The sequence below is a fragment of the Sminthopsis crassicaudata genome, chromosome 5 (assembly GCF_048593235.1).
Source record: "Sminthopsis crassicaudata isolate SCR6 chromosome 5, ASM4859323v1, whole genome shotgun sequence".
Taxonomy (NCBI): Eukaryota; Metazoa; Chordata; class Mammalia; order Dasyuromorphia; family Dasyuridae; genus Sminthopsis; species Sminthopsis crassicaudata.
The window spans coordinates 139794576-139817118 of record NC_133621.1 but is presented as its reverse complement, the minus strand read 5'-3'; positions in this window follow the sequence as shown (position 1 = coordinate 139817118).

Here is a 22543-nt window from a genome sequence, read left to right as displayed (position 1 = left end):
CACTGAAAAGTCCTGATATCTGTTCAGATTTCCAGTTTTCTCCTATGGAATTTTACCTGTTATCTGTCTTCATGATAAATACCTTTCCTCTGTGTTTCCTTTTTTCCCACTCAAAAATTGTCTTTTGTTCTTGTATTTAACAAGTAATTAAGAGATGTATAAAACAGGATAACATATTGAAAAAAATTCTGAATTTAGATGTGTGTTCAAATCCTAATTCTTCCACTTACTACCTATGTGACTTTATAGGTTTCACAATATCTCTGGACCTCATTTCTTATCTATTTAATGGGATTGATGGGGTTGACTGGATGAACTCTAAGATCACTTCCACTTCTATACCTAGGATAGTTCAGTCAGACCTTGCTTTTCACATTTTTAGGAGAATAGAGAAAATCTGAAGAACTGAAAGGCATTTATATATTAACTCTCTTCCCAACACTATTTCTTCTTTCCTTACTTTCTAAGAGATCATTTGAATTTTAACTAAGTCCTTCTGGGGATAATACTTTAATCAGAAGGAGGGACTCAAAGGGTAAGAATTTCTAAAATGTCAAATCTGTGAGACAGAAAATGGAAACCAATGGAAACTTGTAGAATGCTGCATTTCAGTGTATATGTGCCAAAGGGCCTAAATTTGACTCTAGAACACAGACTCTTAAGACACCTTGGATCACAGGATAATATTATTTTTTGCAACAAACAATCATGGAACATTGAATTTTTTACTTGGCAACACTAAGGGACATTAGAAAAATGTAATGTTCTTATGTTTGATTTCTCTTCAGTATGAATAATAATGTTTTTATTGAATTATATGTGAATTTAAAGTGTTAAATTTAAAGTTAACATCTAATAGTCAAGTTTTAAAAAACTGAAGTATGAAAAAATGATGTAAGTATGTATAGTTATCATAGCTGTGTCTTCCGGGTAAGAAAAATCCATACTAAACAAATTATAAATTATATACACATATCCATACATAGGAGAGAGAGAATGAAAGAAGACATAGACAGAGAGAGAGAGACAGACAGATATCCCATATTTTGATACTCTGAAGGTTAAAAAATCTAAATAAACATGTGTGTATACATATGTGTATACAATGAACAAATATAGATATATGTGAGTATATATTATACTCATGTGTATGCATAAAACATGTGATTATATTATATATGAATCTGCTCATTGGCAATTTATATGTATTTGAAGACTCTTCCACTTACTCATTGTGGAAATAGCTGAACTTTCTTTTTGTTAGGGAAAGGTCTGGGTTTTTCTAAGTTCACAAAGGACTGAATCAGATCTTGGTCCTTTGGAGTTGAGGAAGTTTGATTGAGAGGTATTTTCACCCTATCTTCAACCTCATGATTTTCATAAGCATCTTTCCATCATGGTTTCGCCCTGGGTCTGAATAGAGGTCATGCTGATGTATTCAATATTCAATCTTGAGAAAGACCCTAGAGAAAAGAGTGCATTTGGAATAAAAAAGCGGCTAATCAGTGAACGCTGCTTTCCCACTGTGATGAATCTGGGGACTCTTCAACCACATAGGGATTTTTAGTTTTGGAAAGCAAACTCTATCACTGTCTTGTAAAAGATAGGCTCCATGAGCATATTCATTTCACTGAGCTCCCTACATGAAATGGATCACAGCTATTCTCTTGAGTCTGGACAGGCTTCCTGCTGATGCTATTCATGTGAAATTTGGAAAGGAACTGATCCTGAAATTGTTTGTAACTCCTGCTTTTTAAATTACTTTTATTGCCACATAATTGTTAACTTTATGGACAATATTTTAATGCATTATAAGTTGGTAAAATTATAAAGTAATAGAAATAAATAAAAATGCTTCATGATTTTTAATTTGTTCATAGAAATGAAAGAAAAATGAGATACTATTCCCAGAAAAAGCCACATGGGTAACAACAACATGAAAATGATGTTATCCCAAAACAACAACAAAAACACAAACTTGAGTGAATGCCAAGGACTTGGACAGTTATAAAAAACATGTATTATGTAAGTCACCATTTATTTTAGTGCAGCTAGATGGTATAGTGGAAAAAAGACTGGACTTGGAAATAGACATCTTTAGGAGTTCAAATCTGGCTTCAGACACTATGTGATCCTGTTTGCCTCAGTTTCCTCATCTGTAAAATGAACTGGGGAAGGAAATGGCAAACCACTTCAGTACCTCTGCTGAAACAACCCCAAATGAGGTCATAAAAAGTTGGACTGAAAACACGAAAAAAATTAACTGAAAAATGACAACAACCAGCTGATAATTTGCATGTCCTCTCCCCACTTAGAAAATAAGCTCCTTAGGGACAGGAATTGTTTTTGTCTTTCTGTACAACCCCAGTATTAGCCAAGTGTCTAACATTTAATAAGCACTTAACTTCATCAATGTTATTCATCTAGTGGGCCCATTAACATCCATAGTGAAGAAAATGTGCCACTGGGAAAATAGGAAAATAGATAAGAATAAAGAGACACATTCATTATACATAGAACCTACATTTGTCAAATGCCTACCATGTTCCATCTTTGGTAGACCCTGGGGACACAAAGACAAAAGCAAAACAATTTCCATCCTCAAAAAGTTTCCGTTTTGTTGTATTCATATTTACACAAGCAATTGATAGTTTAGAAAATAGTTTCATTCTTTTAATAATCATTTGTGGAAAATCTGTCTTGTGATTAGCACTGTACTAATTACAAAGGGTGATAGAAAAAAATTGGTGTCAAATTAATTTAGTTCTATTATGAGGTTCATAGATACTGTGCAGGAGATAAAAGCACATGATTGCTTCCCTCAGGGTGATTGCTATTTAGTTGGAGAGATATTATGTTTCATTAATAGAAAATATACAATCAAAGTACAATAAAAGACATACATAAAAATAAATGTTTGAGCTTCCCCCTTTTTGTCTGAACCTTTCATCAATGTGGAAACTTCCATGTTGAATCTGATGGGCAACTTGTTGGTTACATTTATTCTGAGACACTTTTCTGGGGCATTGGAATTTAGTAACTTGCCATGGATGATATGTCAAAGGAAGTACTTGAAACAAGGCTTTTCTGATTCTGGGAGGAGTAGATTTTCTTGCACTAAGCCACACTGTAACTTTCATTGTTTCTTTAATAATAGGAATTTAGAGGAAGATAAAGTATAAAACTTTAGACAGTAGAGATCAGAGAAGACATTATAGAGAAGGTGAGTTTGGAAAGTTTGTTTAAATAAGTAGAGGGAAGTGAAGAGGATTTTATTTAATCATTTAAGAAGTAAAGAATAGACTACAGAGGAAATTGAGATTAGTATAAAAAAAAAAGTTATGCCTGATTAAAATGGAGAGAGTCTATTGAAAAGAAGTGGAAAAGAATATTGGCCAGGTAGGGTAGGGCCACTTGATCAGGTCTTGAATTTGGATTTGCAACAACTTAAAACTTAACAGGGAGTCAATGAAAAGTATTGGGCATAGGGATAAAATAATGTAATTCAAATAGTGTTTTAAGGAGACTGCTTTGGAAGAAAAATAAAAGATGGGTTGGGTGGAAAGGAACAAGGGAGAGATTAAATGCAAGAAGGCTACTTATGAGAGATGATAGTATAGAGGAAAAGATGAGGCTAAAGTCAGGGCAGTAATCTTATAAGGGAAAAGGAAGGAGTGATTTCTAGTAATGCTGCAAAGGAGGGAAAATTAATATTCATTTCAGGTAGAGGGAAAAGTAAAGTAACAAGTTTAGAGAAAAAAAGACCTTTTTTTAAGCTTATTGGAAAGAGGAAGATGGAGTCATTGACACATGAGGAAGCTAAGATAGGTAGGAAAAATGAATCTGAACCCTTTGAGCTTGAGATAACTATGGAATATTTATGTAACTAGAAATGTATATATAACTGGTGAGAAATAAATTAGAAATGAAGATGAGAGAATCATTAGCATAGAGGTGATAGCTGAAACTGTGAGAATATTGAAATATAAAGGTTTCTCACAATTAAGATACCCTAATTAGGGTACTAGAATTTTTACCATACTACTAACATTGGCTTAATATCTGAGGACAATGTTATGAGTGAAATTGCTTTTTAGTTGGTATTCTTTAGATAGCCAGATATATAAATATCCCTGGATTGGAGCAAAAAAGGGTCTAGAGTAGATGCTGATATCAAATTATATCTGCTTCCCAAAAATTTGTGCTATTGTAAGGTTACAATGAATTTGAAGGGTTGCTAGAGTAAAGATCACATCCAAAATCAGAGGTGAATATCTTTTCTGGGACAAAATTAGACAGCAGGAATTTTGCATAAGGATTCATGAAAGGGGGAAGAAATAGTCAAATAAAGGTGAAAAATGAATAGCAAAACCTCCAGTGAATGTCTAGGTCAAGAATGCCTCAGAAACAAAGTACAAAGTAGAGTTGAAAGTTGGGAAAAAAAAAACATATATTGTAATATCCTCTGTTTTTATTCTCTTTTCCTGAAAGTTCAGAATTTAATTAAATTTGATGTTGTGAACTCTTATGAAGAAATTACTAAGTATATGACTTGGTATCATAGTAAGAGTTTGCAAGTCAGCAATATCAGGCTATTTCAGATTCCGCTGCTGCCTTGCTATTTAATATGGATGAATCTCATCTGTAGAAGGGACCTTGCAAAGCCATCTAGTCTATCTGTGCAATTCCCTGGCATGGATCTTCCTAAGCTAGCCATAAAAATAGTAATACCTTCTATTTGAAAAAGCTTTTAACTTTTCAAAGTGCTCTTCACACTTATTGATTTATTGAAAAGCATGTTACAGTTAGAATGAATAGACCTGCATTTGAATTTCAGCTTTTTGCTATAGCTATGTGACCTTGGATAAGTCATATTACCTCATGAAGCCTATTTCCTCTGCAGCAAAAGGAGTATATTAATTTAATGTTTAGTCATTGCCTTTTAACATCACATTTGTATTGTTTCTTTTGGCATAATCTATTTTTATGATGCAACCATTTTTTCTCTCTCTTTGAGAGCCATTCCTTATAATATAGAATAAAATAAAAAGAGAGGAAATGGGTCTATCAAAACTCACTAAAATACCAAAAAAACACCAGGTATAATACAATGGAAGTTGGAGAAAGGAACCATCTTATAGTTCTTCTTTGGGGCTTTTCTAATTCTGAGATAATCAATTTCTATTTTTTTTTTTGTTTTTTGTTTTTATGGTTCTTTCCATTCACTTTATTATGGATAGAGTTGTATACATTGTTTTTCTGGTTCTGCTTATTTCACTTTATATCAGTTCATATCTCAGTTCCACATCTCTCTTTTTTCATAATATTTATTATTTTTTCAGCCCACTAATTTCCATTTCATTCATTTACAATGACTTACTTAACCATTCCCTCTATCAGTGGACTAGATGCTCTCTTAAGGATCCTTTCAGTTGTCAATAAATAATTTTGTGATTTCATTTGATATTCCTAACAACTCTGTGATATCTATAGCTGTAATTATTTCCACCATTTGACAAATGAAGAAACTTCTTAATAAAGGCTCTAATACTAATTTGGGACTAATAGCAGACCTATGCCTAGAATTTAAGTCTTCAGTGTGAATTCATTTCCTTTTTCTTTTGATAATAATAATAATAATAATGATAATAATAATAATGACAATTCTTACCTAAAATACATATGCATGGCCTATATACACATATACATACTGCTTTAATATTTGTAAAGAACCTTATATACCTCATTTAATTCTCAGAGAACAATAGCTGAGAATTAGGCATTAATTTGTCCTCTTTTTATAGATAGAAATGAATTTGAGGGATATTAGATGACTTGCCTGGATCTATGTAGCTAGGGAGGAGACTCAGTCCTTCCTGTTTCCAAGTCCATCATTCTAGTCATAATATTCCCTTGCCTCTTGTGACTGTGTTTCCCATCACACACTTATTTGAGTCTTAAAATATGCTTGAGTTGGTTTAATGGAAAATATTTCTTTTCATTTGACTTTTAAGAGGTTTTTTAAAATCTCTCTCTCTCTCTCTCTCTCTCTCTCTCTCTCTCTCTCTCTCTCTCTCTCTCTCTCTCTCTCTCTGTGTGTGTGTGTGTGTGTGTGTGTGTGTGTGTGTGTGTGTGTGTATAAGCAGATGCCTCTTTTTTCTCTTGGTTAATCAACAAGGATTTTATGGGCACTATTATTTTGTAAACACTGTGCTAAATTTTGGGGATCTGACAAAGAAAGTAAAACAGCACCTACCCTCAAGGATCTTTTAGTCTAATAAAGGCAAGATGTGGAGGAGGAAGGAATTTGTGTCCAAAGGAGAACTAGAGATCATTATTGATAAACAAAATAGAAAATTTTGATTACATCAACTTAAAAAGTTTCTGCACAAACAAAACTAATGCAAACAAGATTAGAAGGGAAGTAACAAATTGGGAAAACATTTTTACAGTTAAAGGTTCTGATAAAGGCCTCATCTCCAAAATATACAGAGAATTGACTTTAATTTATAAGAAATCAAGCCATTCTCCAATTGAAAAATGGTCAAAGGATATGAACAGACAATTTTCAGATGATGAAATTGAAACTATTTCCACTCATATGAAAGAGTGTTCCAAAAAACTATTGATCAGAGAAATGCAAATTAAGACAAATCTGAGATACCACTACACACCTGTCAGATTGGTTAAGATGACAGGAACAAATAATGATGAATGTTGGAGGGGCTGTGGGAAAACTGGGACACTGATGCATTGTTGGTGGAGTTGTGAAAGAATCCAACCATTCTGAAGAGCAATCTGGAATTATGCCCAAAAAGTTATTAAAATGTGCATACCCTTTGACCCAGCAATGCTACTACTGGGCTTATATCCCAAGGAAATACTAAAGAAGGGAAAGGGACCTGTATGTGCCAAAATGTTTGTGATAGCCCTTTTTGTAGTGGCTAGAAACTGGAAAATGAACGGATGTCCATCAATTGGAGAATGGTTGGGTAAATTATGGTATATGAATGTTATGGAATATTATTGTTCTGTAAGAAATGACCAACAGGAGGAATGGAGGCTTGGAGAGATTTCATCAACTGATGCTGAGTGAAACAAGCAGAACTAGGAGATCATTATACACTTCAACAATGATACTGTATGAGGATGTATTCTGATGGAGAGTGGATATCTTCAACATAAAGAAAAGCTAATCCAATTCCAATTGATCAATGATAGACAGAATCAGCTACACCTAGAAAAGGAACACTGGGAAATGAGTGTAAACTGTGAGCATTTTTTTGTTTTTTCTTCCCAGATTCTTTTTACCTTCCGAAGACAATTCTTCCTTTGCAACAACAACAACAACAAAATTCGGTTCTGCACATATATATTGTACCAAACATATACTATAAGATATTTAATATGTATAGGAATGCCTGCCCTCTAGGGGAGGGGGTGGAGGGAAGGAGGGGAAAAATTCAGAACAAAAGGGACTACAAGGGATAATGTTGTAAAAAAAAATTACCTATGTATATGTACTGTCAAAAAAAGTTATAATTATAAAATTAATAAAAAAATAAAGACAAGATGCAAGCAATTATGCCCATAAAGAGATATACAGAATATATCAGTGTTATTCTGAGAGGCAAGACATTAGTATTAAATCCATAAAAAATATGAGACCCACCTCTTCTTTTATCCTATCCTTTTATGGAAAGATAGTTTTGAGTAGAGTACAAGTAACAAGATGTATTTGAAAACAGAACTTACATTTGTGGACCATTTAGAATTTTGGAAGGATAGGCTTTTAACAGAATACTTAATAAGGATAAATAGAATATAGATTTGTCAGGAGTCTTGTTCCACTTGGCCCTGCTAATTTGTGATGAATATGAAATAAGGTATCAATGTGTTAGGAGATTGGATAATTGCATTTTAATAAGACCTTTTGATACTGGAACCCTAATGATTTTACAGGACTGAGAATTAAATAAAGGTGAAGAAGGCATTAAAAAAAAAACCCAGAGAAATAAGAAATATTCTACCCAACATGTCAAGGTAATAGTTTTTTTTTTTTTTTTTTTCAAATGACTCAACCAGCTTGATGGGACAAGGCTCTACTTTCTGCTTTGAGGGAGGTTGAGACTGGTGAATCATTTGAGATTGGGAGCTCCAACTGAATCACTCAAATAACCTTACTAAATTAATCAGAAATCAGAATCCCTGGGATTGGGAAAATAAGGAAGGATTGACCCTCCTAGATCAAGAATAGAATGGTTTAGAGATGTAATATTGCTAAATATTGAGATCAACTAATGAATAACCTTTCACTTCTAGCATGAATGAGATCAGGAAATCCATTGTGAGGAGGAAAAAGAGGAGGTGGGGAGAAAGAGCAGAAGTGGAAGAAGAGGAAAAAAAGGAAGGGATTTTCTTCAATCATAAAATCAATGTAACTTTTGTGAGACAAGTAGGATTTTTGAAAATAGTTTACAAAGTATTCCAGAAAAGTATATTTTTACCTCACCTAAAAGTTTGTAGTAAAGGCAGTTTTATGGACTCTCAGCAATATGTCCTAGATCTTTAGGCATGTTTGGTTAAGATGTTTTTCTGAATATCCAACCTAAATTTTGCTTGCTGTAGAAATTTGATTCTTTTGTTTTGCATTGATTTTCACTGAAAAATACCTAAAGCTTTTTGTTATTTTATGATTGGAGCCTCTATTTTAAAGCAAAGACTAGAAAAATGGAAATTCTAGACCTTTGATCAGTAACATTCCAGTGATTAATGTTTTAGTAGCATTTAGCCACTTAGCTGATGTTTACTTCTTACTCATTTTTAAAATGGTAATAAATAGTACGATAAAATAAATATTTGTTAACCAAATTGAAAACATTAAAATGCTACATAAATATCATTTCTTGTAATTATTATCATTGTTGGGGTAAAAGGACAATAAATAATAAGGTGAATATTTAGGACAAAAAATTGCCCTTGAGGCAAGGGAAGTTGATCTATGTCATAAGGTATTCTGATTGACACTTGAAGAAGTTGTTGGCAATCATTCATAATAACTTGCTTTATTTTTTTAATTTATTCATTTCTACTATTCTGTCTGTTTAAATGAACTCCTTCAGTGCTTCTATTCCTATTCTCTACCTGCTAAATTCCATTCTGTAGTGTAAAAAGGGCTCCAAAGAATCATGATAGCAGGTTTATAGCTGCAGTTCTATATCTATCTGGATGATCTTGGAAAGATGATTTAAGTTTTTAGGCATCAGTTTCCCTATTTTTAAAACAAGCTCCCCCTTCATTTCCCCCCTTCCTCAACACTTGGTTTTCACTGGCAACAAGCAAGGCCATTTGTGTTTTAAGATCCAAGGCTTAGTTAACCTCTTTCATTTATGGTAAATTTTTCTATTTTTGTTGACATCATCATTTTCTCTGGAGGACTTAACCTGAAATAGGAATATGATCCTTGTCTATGAATAAACAAGTTAGAGAAAATACATGTGACTTCATGCTACAGGTGGCTATCAATGCAACATGCAGTTAAAACTGTGAGTGAAGTTGGGTAAAGTCCAAAACATTAGACAGTTTTTTCCAAAGGAACAAATTAGAATAAGCAAACTCACCTAGTCTTATTCATGACACAGACAACCAAAAAAAACCCACTGGAGGTAGTTTTGAGTTTTAAATGAAAATTACTGATATAAGCAAATTAACACTGAACAAATTTGAAATTAAGAATATACTGCTTTTATTACTTTGAGAAAAGGACTCACATAATAATAATAGTAAACCTCATATCTATAAAATTTCTTCATCATAGCCAGAGAAGCTCAGTAGTGGAAATATTATTAAACCCATTGGATAGATGAAGGAATTGTAGCTCAAAAAAAGGTTTAAGTGACATTTCAATGTCAAATAGCTAGGAAATATGGAAATGTCCTCAATCCATCTCTTCTGTTAAACCTTATGCAATTTCTGCTCTTATTGCAGAGATTCCATGATTCATACTCCATAGGGTTCATGGATTGTTTTTGCTCAGTTTCATTTCTAAACTCATTGATCCTATATTAATGAAATTATATATCTGTACCTGTAGGAGAGGCAGTGTAACCTAGGGAATAAGGGATTGGTTTTGGAATTAGTGTGATCTGTGTTGCAGTCCTGTCTCAGATATATATTGGCTCTATAACCATACTCTATTTTATCTCTAGGTGCTCCAGGCAGATCTTTGAGATTACAAATAATCTGACAGTCTGACAGTCTTCACCAATGGAAGGAGTTTCCACAGACAGGGAGATGAACACTGATGAAATAACAAGTAAGGACTGTCTATATTTTCACGTATTATTTTTTAGGTGAAGTAGAATTTATACCTGTGTGATTTCATTGATGAACATATATTATATACATTTTTTTAAAAAAGAAAAGAAAGAAAGAAAGGCAGGAAAGAAGGAAGAAAGGAACATTTATGGTTTTAAAAATTTCAGCCCAAAGTGAAACTGATTTCTGTCATGCTCCTGAAAAGGATTCTGTGACTGCCTACAGGCCTAAGTATTGTACCAAACCTAGGACATCTTTTGAATGGTATTACTTGGACAATACTGGATTGGTGGAAAGAATGCTAACACAATGGTCAATGTGTGCTGAATTGGAGAAGTTGATGTTAGAAGTCTAGGGAGAGGAGAAGCATTTTCAATTTGAGAGAGATACAAATGATTCTAGGGATTCTTTGGGAACATTTCCAGGTCAAAGAGAAAGAAAGAATTTAGATGCTAATGACATTTTGGGTAAGGCAGCTCCTTAATATTTTCCTAATTTACAGTGTCCTCCCCAAAGACTTTGAGGAACTTCTCAAATGAGCTCAGACCCTTTATTAATTGAGATTAGATTTCATTTTGGCTTTTTCTAAACAACATATTCACTCTTTTTTATTTTCGGGAGTATATTTTAATGTGAATTACATAATAAATTTCTGTTTATGTTTTTTTTTTTCTTAAATGGGTTCACACATCATTTGTAATGGTCTTTGACATAAAAAACTTATTATGTCTTTGACATAATAAGTTTTTAAGGGAAGAGACAATTCGGTGTGGGTAACTTTGGGACAACCCTCCATTTTTAAGAAATACAAATGAGGGAAGGAACTGTTCTGTTTTAAACCAAAATTTTCCTCCTAAATCAGCAATATTTAGGGGGGCAGTCAAAATTTTAGTGAGGTGCCCCACTAAAATACTTGAATAAAGGTTAACTAACCTTATGATCTAACTCCGTCTGGTATGGATTTCAATCTCCTTTAGAGAAGGCTTAACACGATTCAAGAATTATTTATGAGTGCCTACTGTAAACCTCATTTAGACAACCCCATCTTATGTGGGTAACACACATCTTAGATGCATAGATATATATGCATATATATGTATGTAGTTGTACAACATAATTTTATACTTATATACATATAAGCATAAATGCATATATAAATGATTTGTAATTATTGTGAAGTATAATTTGAGTATTTAGAATTGGAATTTCTTGTCACTGGGTTTCATTAATAATCCATCATACAAGCTTAACTCCATTTACCTTATTAACTGAATGACTAATATAGGTCAATCAGTGGCATAATGTAAGTACAGTGACCTAATTTTTGGCAAAGCATTTGAAAAAATTATTTTGTGCTATGCTTGCAGGCAAAAAGTTAGATCTACACTAGATTCCATTAGGTGGATTTAGCAATTGATAAATGGCCATACCCAAAGAGTGCTCATTGATGAAAAGAGTACTATAGTAAAGTGCCCTAAGGACTTGTTGGCTTCATGTTTTTAACTTATTTATTGATGGTATTCATAAAGATATAAATAGAATATGCTTATGAATTCTGTAGAGAATTCTCTCTACAGAGAGACCTGTACAAGATAACTAATATATTACATAGCAACTGTCATTATCCATATATTCTTGATAAAGAAGAATGGTTGAACTAATAAGATTGAATGCATATAATGGCACCAATGTAAAGAGTTCTTGATTTAAGATTTGGAATAGGCCATAGAGATTATCTAGTGAGATACGAAGATGAATTTATTGACAAAATGCTTAAAGTACATTACATATTTTTTAAACATGGGGAAAAGAAACATTAAGCTTTTGGAAGGAATCTCAAGTAAAAAAGGTATTTGACACAAATAAGAAGATGGAAAAAGGATAGAGGAAAATGTAAAAAAGAAAAGAAAAGAAAAGAAAAGAAAAGAAAAGAAAAGAAAAAAAAATCATCCTTAAACTTATACCTGTTTAAATGAAAGAGGCTCTTATTTAAGAAGTCAGATTCCTGTACTGGAGATCTTCAGACAGAAGCTGCCTCACCATTTGTTGGAGATTTTGAAGAGGCAATTTCTGTTCAGTTGGAATTCAACTGAATGAGCTCTGAAGTCCCTTCCAATTCCAGAATGATCTTGTTCTATAAATCAAGGAATCAAGCAGTAAGCAATTTATGAGACACTGTATACATAAAGTCAGCAATGAAAAAGGCCTGGTCTTCAAATAGCATATTTTCTATCAAGGAAAAGAACATGTATGTCTGAGACTATATACAAAGTACATATATGATGAATGCAGGAATGGAGAGACACTAATATCTATGGGGAATTAAGAAAAGCTTCATGTAGAAAAAAACTTTTGACTAAGTTATATAGAAAACACTTTAAAGAAGTTAAGGGAATGAGATAAATTCTAAGCCTGAGTATAGGGATAACAATGTGCAAAAATATAGGGATAGAAGATAGTGGGTCACAAATCAGGCACGACAAAAATAATTTGTTTGAACTGAAGAGGGTATGAAGAGAAGTGGTGTTAATAAAACTGGACAGGGAAATTGGAAACTAGCTTATGAAAGGTTTCATTTGCTATATAGAAGAGCTTGTTTTTGATAGGGAACTATGAAAGTTTCTTGAGTTGTAGGGTGACATTGTCAAATAGATGATGTAGGAAAAAATCATTTTGTGAGCTGTCAAGTCAATTAATTTGAAAGGAGAAAATTCAGATGAGTCAAATAGAGAATTTATTATTATCATCCAGGTGGGAGATGATGAGGGCCTAAATTAGGGACATTCATGTGACAAGTGACAAGGGGACAAATAATAAATATTAAGAAATGAGAAATGGCAATTTATGGCAATTGATTGGGTGAGGGAGAGTGGGGAGGTAAGATTGATCTGATAATGTGAATCTGGTTCAATAGAATAATGGAGCTAATATTTGCAAAATTAAAGATGTTTGAAAGAGATATGCATATGAAGGAGTGATTGTTGAGTAATGTTTTGGACATGTTGATTTGGATAGACCTATTCAGCTAGTCTGAAATACACAATAATGTGACATGGGATTAATATTCAGGAGAGAAGGATTCACCAATCTTAGCAAAATCTCAGTAAAGGTGATAAATACATTGGAACTGATGAAGACATTAAAAAATTATAGAGAGAAAAGTTAAGATAGTTTATGACAGAACCTTGTATTATATCAACATTCAAGGAGTAAAATATGGATGATGATTCAGCAAAGGAGACTGAAAAAGATATGTTGGACAGGTAGGTAGAAATCAAGAGAGATAAATACATTTTGGCAATAAGAGAAGAAAAAGAGATTAAAGGAATTAGAGTAGACAATGAGAAAACCAAATTATCACTCTTTGCAGATGAGATGATGGTATACTTAGAGAACCCTAGAGAATCAACTAAAACTATTAGAAGCAATTCACAACATCCACAAAGCTGCAGGATACAAAATAAATCCATATAAATCATCAGCATTTTTATACATCACTAACAAAATCCAACAGCAAGAGATACAAAGACAAATTTCATTTAAAATAACTGTTGATAATATAAAATATTTGGAACCTATCTGCCAAGGGAAAGTTAGGAACTTTATAAGCAAAACTACAAAACACTCTCCACACAGTTCTCCACACAAATTAGCAATTGGAAAAATATCAAGTTCTCTTGGATAGGTTGAACAAATATAATAAAGATGACAACACTACCTAAACTAATCTATGTATTTAGTGCTCTATCAATCAAACTCCCAAGAAACTATTTTACTGACCTAGAAAAATAACAACAAATTTCATATGGAAGAACAAAGTTCAAGAATTTCAAGGGAATTAGTGAAAGAAATGCAAATGAAAGTGGCCCAGCTGTACCACATCTAAAATTATATTATAAAGTAACAGTCATCAAAACCATTTCGTACTGGCTAAGAAACAGATCAGTTGATCAGTGGAATAGTTTAAGTTCACAGCACAAAATAGTCAATGACTATAACAATTTAGTATTTGACAAACTCAAAGGCCCCAGCTTTAGGGATAAGAATTCACTATTTGACAAAAACTGCTGTGAAAATTGGAAACTAGTATGGCAGAAAGTAGGCATAGACCCATGCCTAACACCATATATCAAGATAAGGTGGAAGTGGATTCATGATCTAGACATAAAGAATAATATTATAAACAAATTAGAAAAACATAGGATAGTTTACCATTCAGATTTGAGGAGGAGGAAGGAATTTGTGACCAAAGAAGAATTAGAGCTCATTATTGATCACAAAATAGAAAATTTTGATTATATTAAGTTAAAAAGTTTTTATACAAACAAAACTAATATAGACAAGATTAGAAGGGAAAACATATTTACATCCAAAGGATTTGATAAAGGATTCATTTCTAAAATATGTAGGGAATTGACTCAAATTAAATCAAGCCATTCTCTAACTGATAAATGGTTAAAGGATATGAACAGATAATTTTCAGATGAAGAAATTGAAACTATATGTAGTCACACAAAAAGGTGCTCCAAATCACTATTGATCAGAGAAATGCAAGTTAAGACAATTCTGAGATACCACTACACACTTATCAAATTGGCTAAGATGACAGAGAGGAAATGATAATGACCAGAGTTGGAGGGGATACAGGAAAACTGAGATACTGATACATTGTTGGTAGACCTGTGAATGCATCCAGCCATTCTGGAAAGCAGTTTGGAACTATGCTCAAAAAGTTATCAAACTGTGCATACCCTTTGATCTAGCAGTGTTATTACTGGGCTTATATCCCAAAGAGATCTTAAAGGGAAAGGGACCTGTATGTTCAAGAATGTTTGTGGCAGCCCTCTTTGTAGTGGCCAGAAACTGGAAAGTGAGTGGATGCCCATCAATTGGAGAATGGCTGAATAAATTGTGGTATATGAATATTATGAAATATTATTGTTCTATAAGAAATGACCAGCAGGATGATTTCAGAAAGGCCTGGAGAGACTTACATGAACTGATGCTGAGTGAAATGAGCAGCACCAGGAGATCATTATATACTTCAACAACAATACTATATGATGATCAATTCTGATGGACATGGCCACCAATAGAGCAGGAATGAACTGAACCAGCTACACCCAGTGAAAGAACTCTGGGAAATGACTATGAACCACTACATAGAATTCCCACTCTCTCTATTTTTGTCTGACTGCATTTTGGATTTCATTCATAGGCTAATTGTACACTATTTCAAAGTCCAATTCTTTTTGTACAGCAAAATAACTGTATCGACCTGTATACATATATTAATTTAACTTATAGTTTAACATATTTAACATGTATTGGTCAACCTGTCAATACATGTAGAAGGGGGTGGGGGTGGGGGGAAAGAAAGGAAAAGTTGGAACAAAAGGTTTTGCAATTGTCAATGCTGAAAAATTACCCATGCATATATCTTGTAAACAAAGAGCTATAAAAAAAAAAAAAAGAAAGAAAAGAAATGACCAGCAAGAGGATTTCAGAGAGACTTGGAGAGACTTAACAAGAACTGAGGCTAAGTGAAATGAGCAGAATCAGGAGATCATTATATATGGCAACAAGACTATGCAATTATCAATTCTGATGGATGTGGCTGTCTTCAACAATGAGATGATTCAAACCAATTCCATTTTTTCATTGATGAAGAGAGCCATCTACACCCAAAGAGAGAACCATGGTAACAGAGTATAGAACACAACATAGCATTTTCACTCTTTCTGTTGTTATTTGCTTGCATTTTGGTTTCTTTCTCTGTTTTTCTTTTTCTTCCTTCTTGATCTGATTTTTCTCGTGCATCAAGATAACTGTATAAATATGTATACATATATTGGATTTCACATGTATTTTAACTTATATGACATGTATTGGACTATCTGTCTGCTAGGGAAGTGAGTGGGAAGAAGGAAATATTTTGGAACAAAAGGTTTTACAGGGGTCAATATTGGAAAAATTACCCATGCATATATTTTGTAAATAAAAAGCTTTAATAAAATAAATATTTTTTAAAGAGAGATCAATGTCATGTAATTCAAGAAAGGAAAGAATACTCATAAGAATAGTGATGGCAATAGTGCCAGATGTTGTAGAGAGATCAAGAAAGATGACCATAGAGAAAAAAAAATATAGTAATTGGAAATTATAGGCTATTCATAACTTTGGAAAGAACAATTTCATTTGAGCAATGAGGCTGAAAGCTGGATTGCAAAAGATTTAGAATCAGATTAAAAGAAAGATAAGAGCAAATAGCATTTTCTACAATCCACTATCAAAGTGAAGTGAGATATAAGATAAGAATGTCAAGTCAAGGGAGACTTTTGTTTTTGTTTTTTGTGTAAAGCACTCTTGTCTCTTTAAAGCCCTTTTCATATGGAGCAGATCAGTGGTAAAAAAGGGCAGAAAAAGTACAATTGATCTTCCTTGTTCAAAGATTCTATTTTTTAATTTTTCTATTCATTAAAATTATTTTGGAATCCCATAATACATAGTAGTCAATATTTTCTCTATCATGCAAAGATATCCACAGAGTGGTAAAAATTTGAATTGCCTGATTCACATATTACCAGTTGAGGTTGAACACGATAACTCTAAATTCTTATTTCCATTCTGATATTGTAAACACATGTCCTTTTTGTGTCTAATATCACAGTTGTTTTTGCATTTTTGTGATTTTTATCACTGTTTAAAATGGCTTCCAAGCATATTGCTAAAGTGCATTCTAGTGTCCCTAAGTATTAGAAATTTATGATGTGCATTACAGAAAAAAAAATCATATGTTAGATAAACTTTGTTCAGAAGTGAATTATAGTGCTGTTGAATGTGAATTTATTGGTAATGAATCAACAGTATGGTATATTAAAAAAAGGAAAGAAGGAAATTGTGTAAGAGGCTTCTGGAAATCTGTATATGAGGGTTGTTAAAAAGTGCTAAAGTAAATGTGATTTGTCCCTGTATTTCTCCTAGGAGCAATGGTCTAGTATTTGTTAATTCAGTGTTCATGACAGCTTTATAAAATATAACTACCACAAATGATGAGAATAAATTGTATTTTGATATAAATACAAAGCTTTATATTGAGTTTTTAAGGATGTAAGAAATTGCTACTGTTATAACTGAACATTTTGATACCTAAAAATAAGTAGTAAACAAATTTTCTTTTTTAATAAAAATTGCTTTCAGATGAGATTTGAATAGTTTCAGAAAGAAGGCTAATTGGGATATAATTATAAAAATGAAATTACATTGTAAATGATATAGAATAATACATTATTTGAATGTGGATGGTTAAAATTTAAAGAGGCATTATAAAATTGTATTAGTGACTGATGTATAAGTATGAAAAATAACTTCAATGACACCAAAAATGCCTTTGAATTGTATTGAACATTTTAAATCTTTAAGGAATAGTGACAACTTCAGCTTATTATTTATGTTTTTTGATTAAAGAGGATAAACAAACAAAAAGAAATCATGGAAATCATGGAAAGATAGAACTTTGATTTTTAAAAGGACTATCTTGTGGAGGAAATTTCAGAAGTTATGTCTTTTTAAGTGAAAGGGAAATCACAGTGTAAAGAGGCTTTCACTTAAATCATTAAAGAGATAGGAACAAGGAATTGAAACTTGATAGAAGAACTTTACATAGGAACCTGAGCAGAAGAGTTGAAAATACAGTAGGGAGACAGTTCTTTTAGAAATGTGAATTTTAGTAGCCATCAGCTTCTTCTAAGTGATTTCTGATTGATGGGAAAGAGAATTGATTTTAATGGCTAAATTTCAGTAACTGCCTTTGTACTTCAGTACCACCTTGATTTGTAGAGAGGCAAATTTTTATTGCCTCTTTTCATAAAGTCCCACTGTTCTCTGCTGCCACCTTTGGTATAAGAAGTAAAAATCAGAGGTGTTTTGCAGTTGTTTTCTATGTTTGTGTGTTGGCTAGTTTTGTTTGTCTTGATTAGTCAACCTGAACTTGTTGCTAGGAATTCTGTAGCAATATTGTAGAACACTTGACTCTCGTAAGTATATAAATTGATTGGGCTGGTCTGTGAAGTCTGGTGATGAGTTCTGCAGTTCCTTGGCTTAAAGAGAATTACTATTTGAAATAAAAGGTAGTACTACATACATAAAATATAAAATAAAAATACAAGGAATTTTGGGAAACAGGGTACTAATACCTGGGGCATCAGAAAAGATTTCCATGGAAGAAATAAAGTAAATGTATTCTTCTCCATGAACTGGAGTAATGAGTTAGCCTTAGTTTACATTGAGTTCCACCTAGAGTTTCTCTGAACTCCAGCCTTACTGGGCTTCTTGGTAAGTAATTGCAATTTTTTTTTGGAAAGGTCCTGCCTCCTCACTTATTTCATTTCCCAAAAGAAATCAAATTAATTTAACTCTTAATCCCACTTTTTATGATACATGAAATAAGGAGTTAGAAGATTTAAAATTTTCTTCCCTTCCCTCCACCAATTTGAATTTGTTACCATTTTTGGACATTTCTGGAATTCTCCTATCTGACCCAAGAGTCCCAAGGAACACAGTTTAACATTCACTATGCTGGAGCAAATAGAGGCATTTGAAGCCAGAAGAAAGACTTACGTCACTCTAGTCATAGTCCTAATGGATAGCCCAGAGTAAGGGATTTAATGGAGATTTTTATTATTGTTCTTAATTAGAATGAATACCTCTGGGGAGATTTTCCCTTATGATCTAGATTCATTTTGGTGAGAACTGTGAGAGCCTTCAGAGAAGCTTCAATTGGAACACTGCACTTGCAAAGAGCTCATGTTTGCAAAAAACTTAATTAATTTGGCTCAGAGAACTTATTTATGCTAACCTTCTGTTGTAAAACTCCAGTGTTTTCAAGGCTAACTCTGGAAAGTAGATGACTTTCATATTTTATGTCCCTATAGTTTTATGAGCATTCCGTCTGTAGTGCCAGGAGTCCTCATGAAGTCCTCTGGCAGCCCAGCAACTCCACTGTGTAGCAACCCAGAAAAAAACTTCTTTGAGACAATTGATCAATAAGCACTTTTAAAAGGCTTGGTATATTGTTGCCAGCTACACACAAACAAAAGTGGAACCATCAATGGCAACAGTAGTAGCTTTGTTTTCTTAAACTGTTACATGGACTCTTCAAGACTTGGATCAAAGGAAAAAAGTAGTGAGTAAAACTCCACAAACTAATGTGTCTCCTGCCACTAGTCATTGAAGTTGTCAGACATTATCAAACCATTCAGTTCTCAATCTGGTATAAAGAAGGCCTTTTTCTAAGTTCTGATCCTAAATGGCAGCTTACTCTATTCCTGGTAGGCATTAGTGGACAAAGCAAAAAGTGATCTTGTTTCTCTAAAACTTTCTGTTCCTCTAATACGTTGTGCTATCTTCCTTCTTCTTGCCTTTGCCCTAACTATACCTCATGCCTGGAAGGCCTTTATGAAGATTTCTGACTTTTGGAAGCCTTTGTTTCCTTTAGTCTTCAACTTAAGCTCAATTTACTATGGGAGGTATTTCCTGGTGCTGATATTTTGGTGTTGATATTTTGTACTCCAAGCTTATCCTTCTATTTAATCTCTTATGTTTTATATATACTTGTAAATGTACATACTGTCTCCCCCATTGGAGTAAAAGTTCCTTGAGGGCAGGAACAGTTTTTGCTGTTTTGTCCTTGTATTCTGTATTTTAGCACTGTTTCTGACACATGATAGATGCTGAATAAGTATTGGATGACTAACTTTGAAGTTTCTTAACTATTTATAGAATTCTATTAGCACACAATGCCTGCTTATAGTGCTGAGGAAAATGCCTTCAAGTGATACAAAACTGAACATTTTCTTGTGAATAAGTGGTATAATGTTATTTGTCAAAGCTTGTCAGGGATTTTGGTACACTAGAAAAATTTAGATGTTCAATGACCCTTAAATACAAAGTTCTCTGAGGCGAGTAAGTGTTTTGTTTTGGAGCATATTGGGTTCCAAATTAAGCATGTAGGAATTCATTTTCATAATTAGAAATCAGTTTTTTTTCTCTTCCTATTTGGTAGCAAAACCCACACTAATTGCTATATAACTATATTCCACAGCAATGTATTTGTTTAGAAAGTTTTCTACTATCTTCCACAACACAAATTCATTACTGACAGGCAACATGATATTTAGACTAATCATTGAAAAATATTACTAGCAAACTTTCTGTGGTTGAGATATGTATCACATGTTAGTTTTATATAATGTTATGGTATATACAATAAATAATGCTTCATTAACAGGAACAAAGTTATCTAGGAGTAAAATCCTTCCATTTAAACACAATTGGAGAACATTTTCAAGGAGTACAAAGAAGAAAAAATGGCTAATGAAATATGTCATTGCATATGCTTCATTGCATCATTAAAGAGTGCCTTAGTTAAAATAACAAAGTTCTTAATTCTTACATTTATCTATTTTTTTACCTATGCATGTAAGAATTAGGAATTCTACTACCTTAAATTAACTATGATATAGGCATGTATATATGTATACTGGGCCCAGATGTCTCTGAAGGGGAAAATGAGGCAGGAGACCTTGCCCAGCCCTCCCTCACTTAAATCCAATTTACTTGCACCTCCCTGATGTCATGGTCCTCTTCACGAACAAAGAACAATATGTATATGCACATGTACACACATACAACATAGTTTGGCTTAATGGATAGAGTACTGGAAGACATGGAATTCATTCCTGTGGCTGAAAGTGGCTAAGTGATTCTGTTTGAATCAATTAATCTTTATGGGCCTTGGACATTGTCACATATTTGTTAGAGAGATTTTAGGAAATTCTCCTTAGTCAGAAAATTACATATGTTTTGACTGAAATCTGGTTTTATTGAAGGGAAGAACTCTTGGTAAGGATCTCCCTCTACTAGTAGGTATTGGCAACTGTTCTACAACTTATTATCTCTGCTCTGTACTTTGTCTACATCATTTTGAAGTTGGGTAAGAACCAGAGAGCTCAGTACAAAGCTTCCTGTTTAATTGTTATTATTCAAACATCTCATTACAATCTTTTTTTGTTGTTTTTGTTTTAATAGAGGTGGCATGGTAGGTGGTTACACTAAGAATTCAGAAATATTTCAGAAGTTTAATAAATAATCTTAGTAAGTTGATTGGAAGTACTTAAATAAACTTGTCCAGGGTCATAACAGCCAGTTCAGAGATAGAACTCAGACATTTTTTCTACTATTCCACCTTCATTTGGCAGCTAGGTAGTGTAATAGACAGAACACTCACTCTGTACTCAAGAAAATCAGAGTTCATATCTTGCCTTAGATACTCCCCGGGGGTATGACTCTGAGCAGATCACTAAACCTTTTTTTTGCCTTGGTTTCCTTTTCTATAAAATAGAGATAATATGCCCAGGATAAAATGAGAAAATATTGATTAGGCACTCTTAAAACCTTAAATGCCTAAGTAAATGTTAATATTATTATTATCTGTTATTATTATATCAGTTTCCTCATATGTAAAATTAGCTGGAAAAGGAAATAGAAAACAACTTCAACATCTTTGCCAAGAAAACTACAATCATGAAAAGTTGGACATGAACAACAATAACAAATAGTATTATCTTCATGTCTGTTTACATCCATCCATGTTGAAAACAATTTGAGGTTATTTGCTATATTAACCAATACAAAATAGGACAAAAGAAGTTAAATATAGACTATAAGTTGTGTGAACATAAGATGCATAGCATCTAAGACAAGCTACAAGATTTCTAAAGAGAAAGGATAACTTGAATGTCCCTATTTGCATTGTTGGTATTCACTGCCCATTTAAAACTGGCTGTCACTGATAAGGATCCAGTGAGTTTATTGGTTTTAGAATAAGAAAATCTCAGCACAGAATAGGCATAGCACTCAATATTTCTGAGTCACAGTCTCCTCTTATTTAAAAAAAAAAAGAAAAAAAAAGGACTTTTTGGAGATATACTTTTCAGTCCCTTCCAACTCTAAATGTTTGATCATATAATCACAGAGAACAGTGAAGGCAGAACTAGGAGAGAGTAAAAAGACTTGCTAGCTAGAGGAAGAAGCCAACCAAGAGCATTCTGAGATAAAGGCATTATGGACACATGCAAAATAATTTCACACAGAAAACTAAGAAAACTATGTAAAACATGATTCTCTTTTCATTGTCTTAGTGCTTAATAGCTTTAATCAGCCTCAG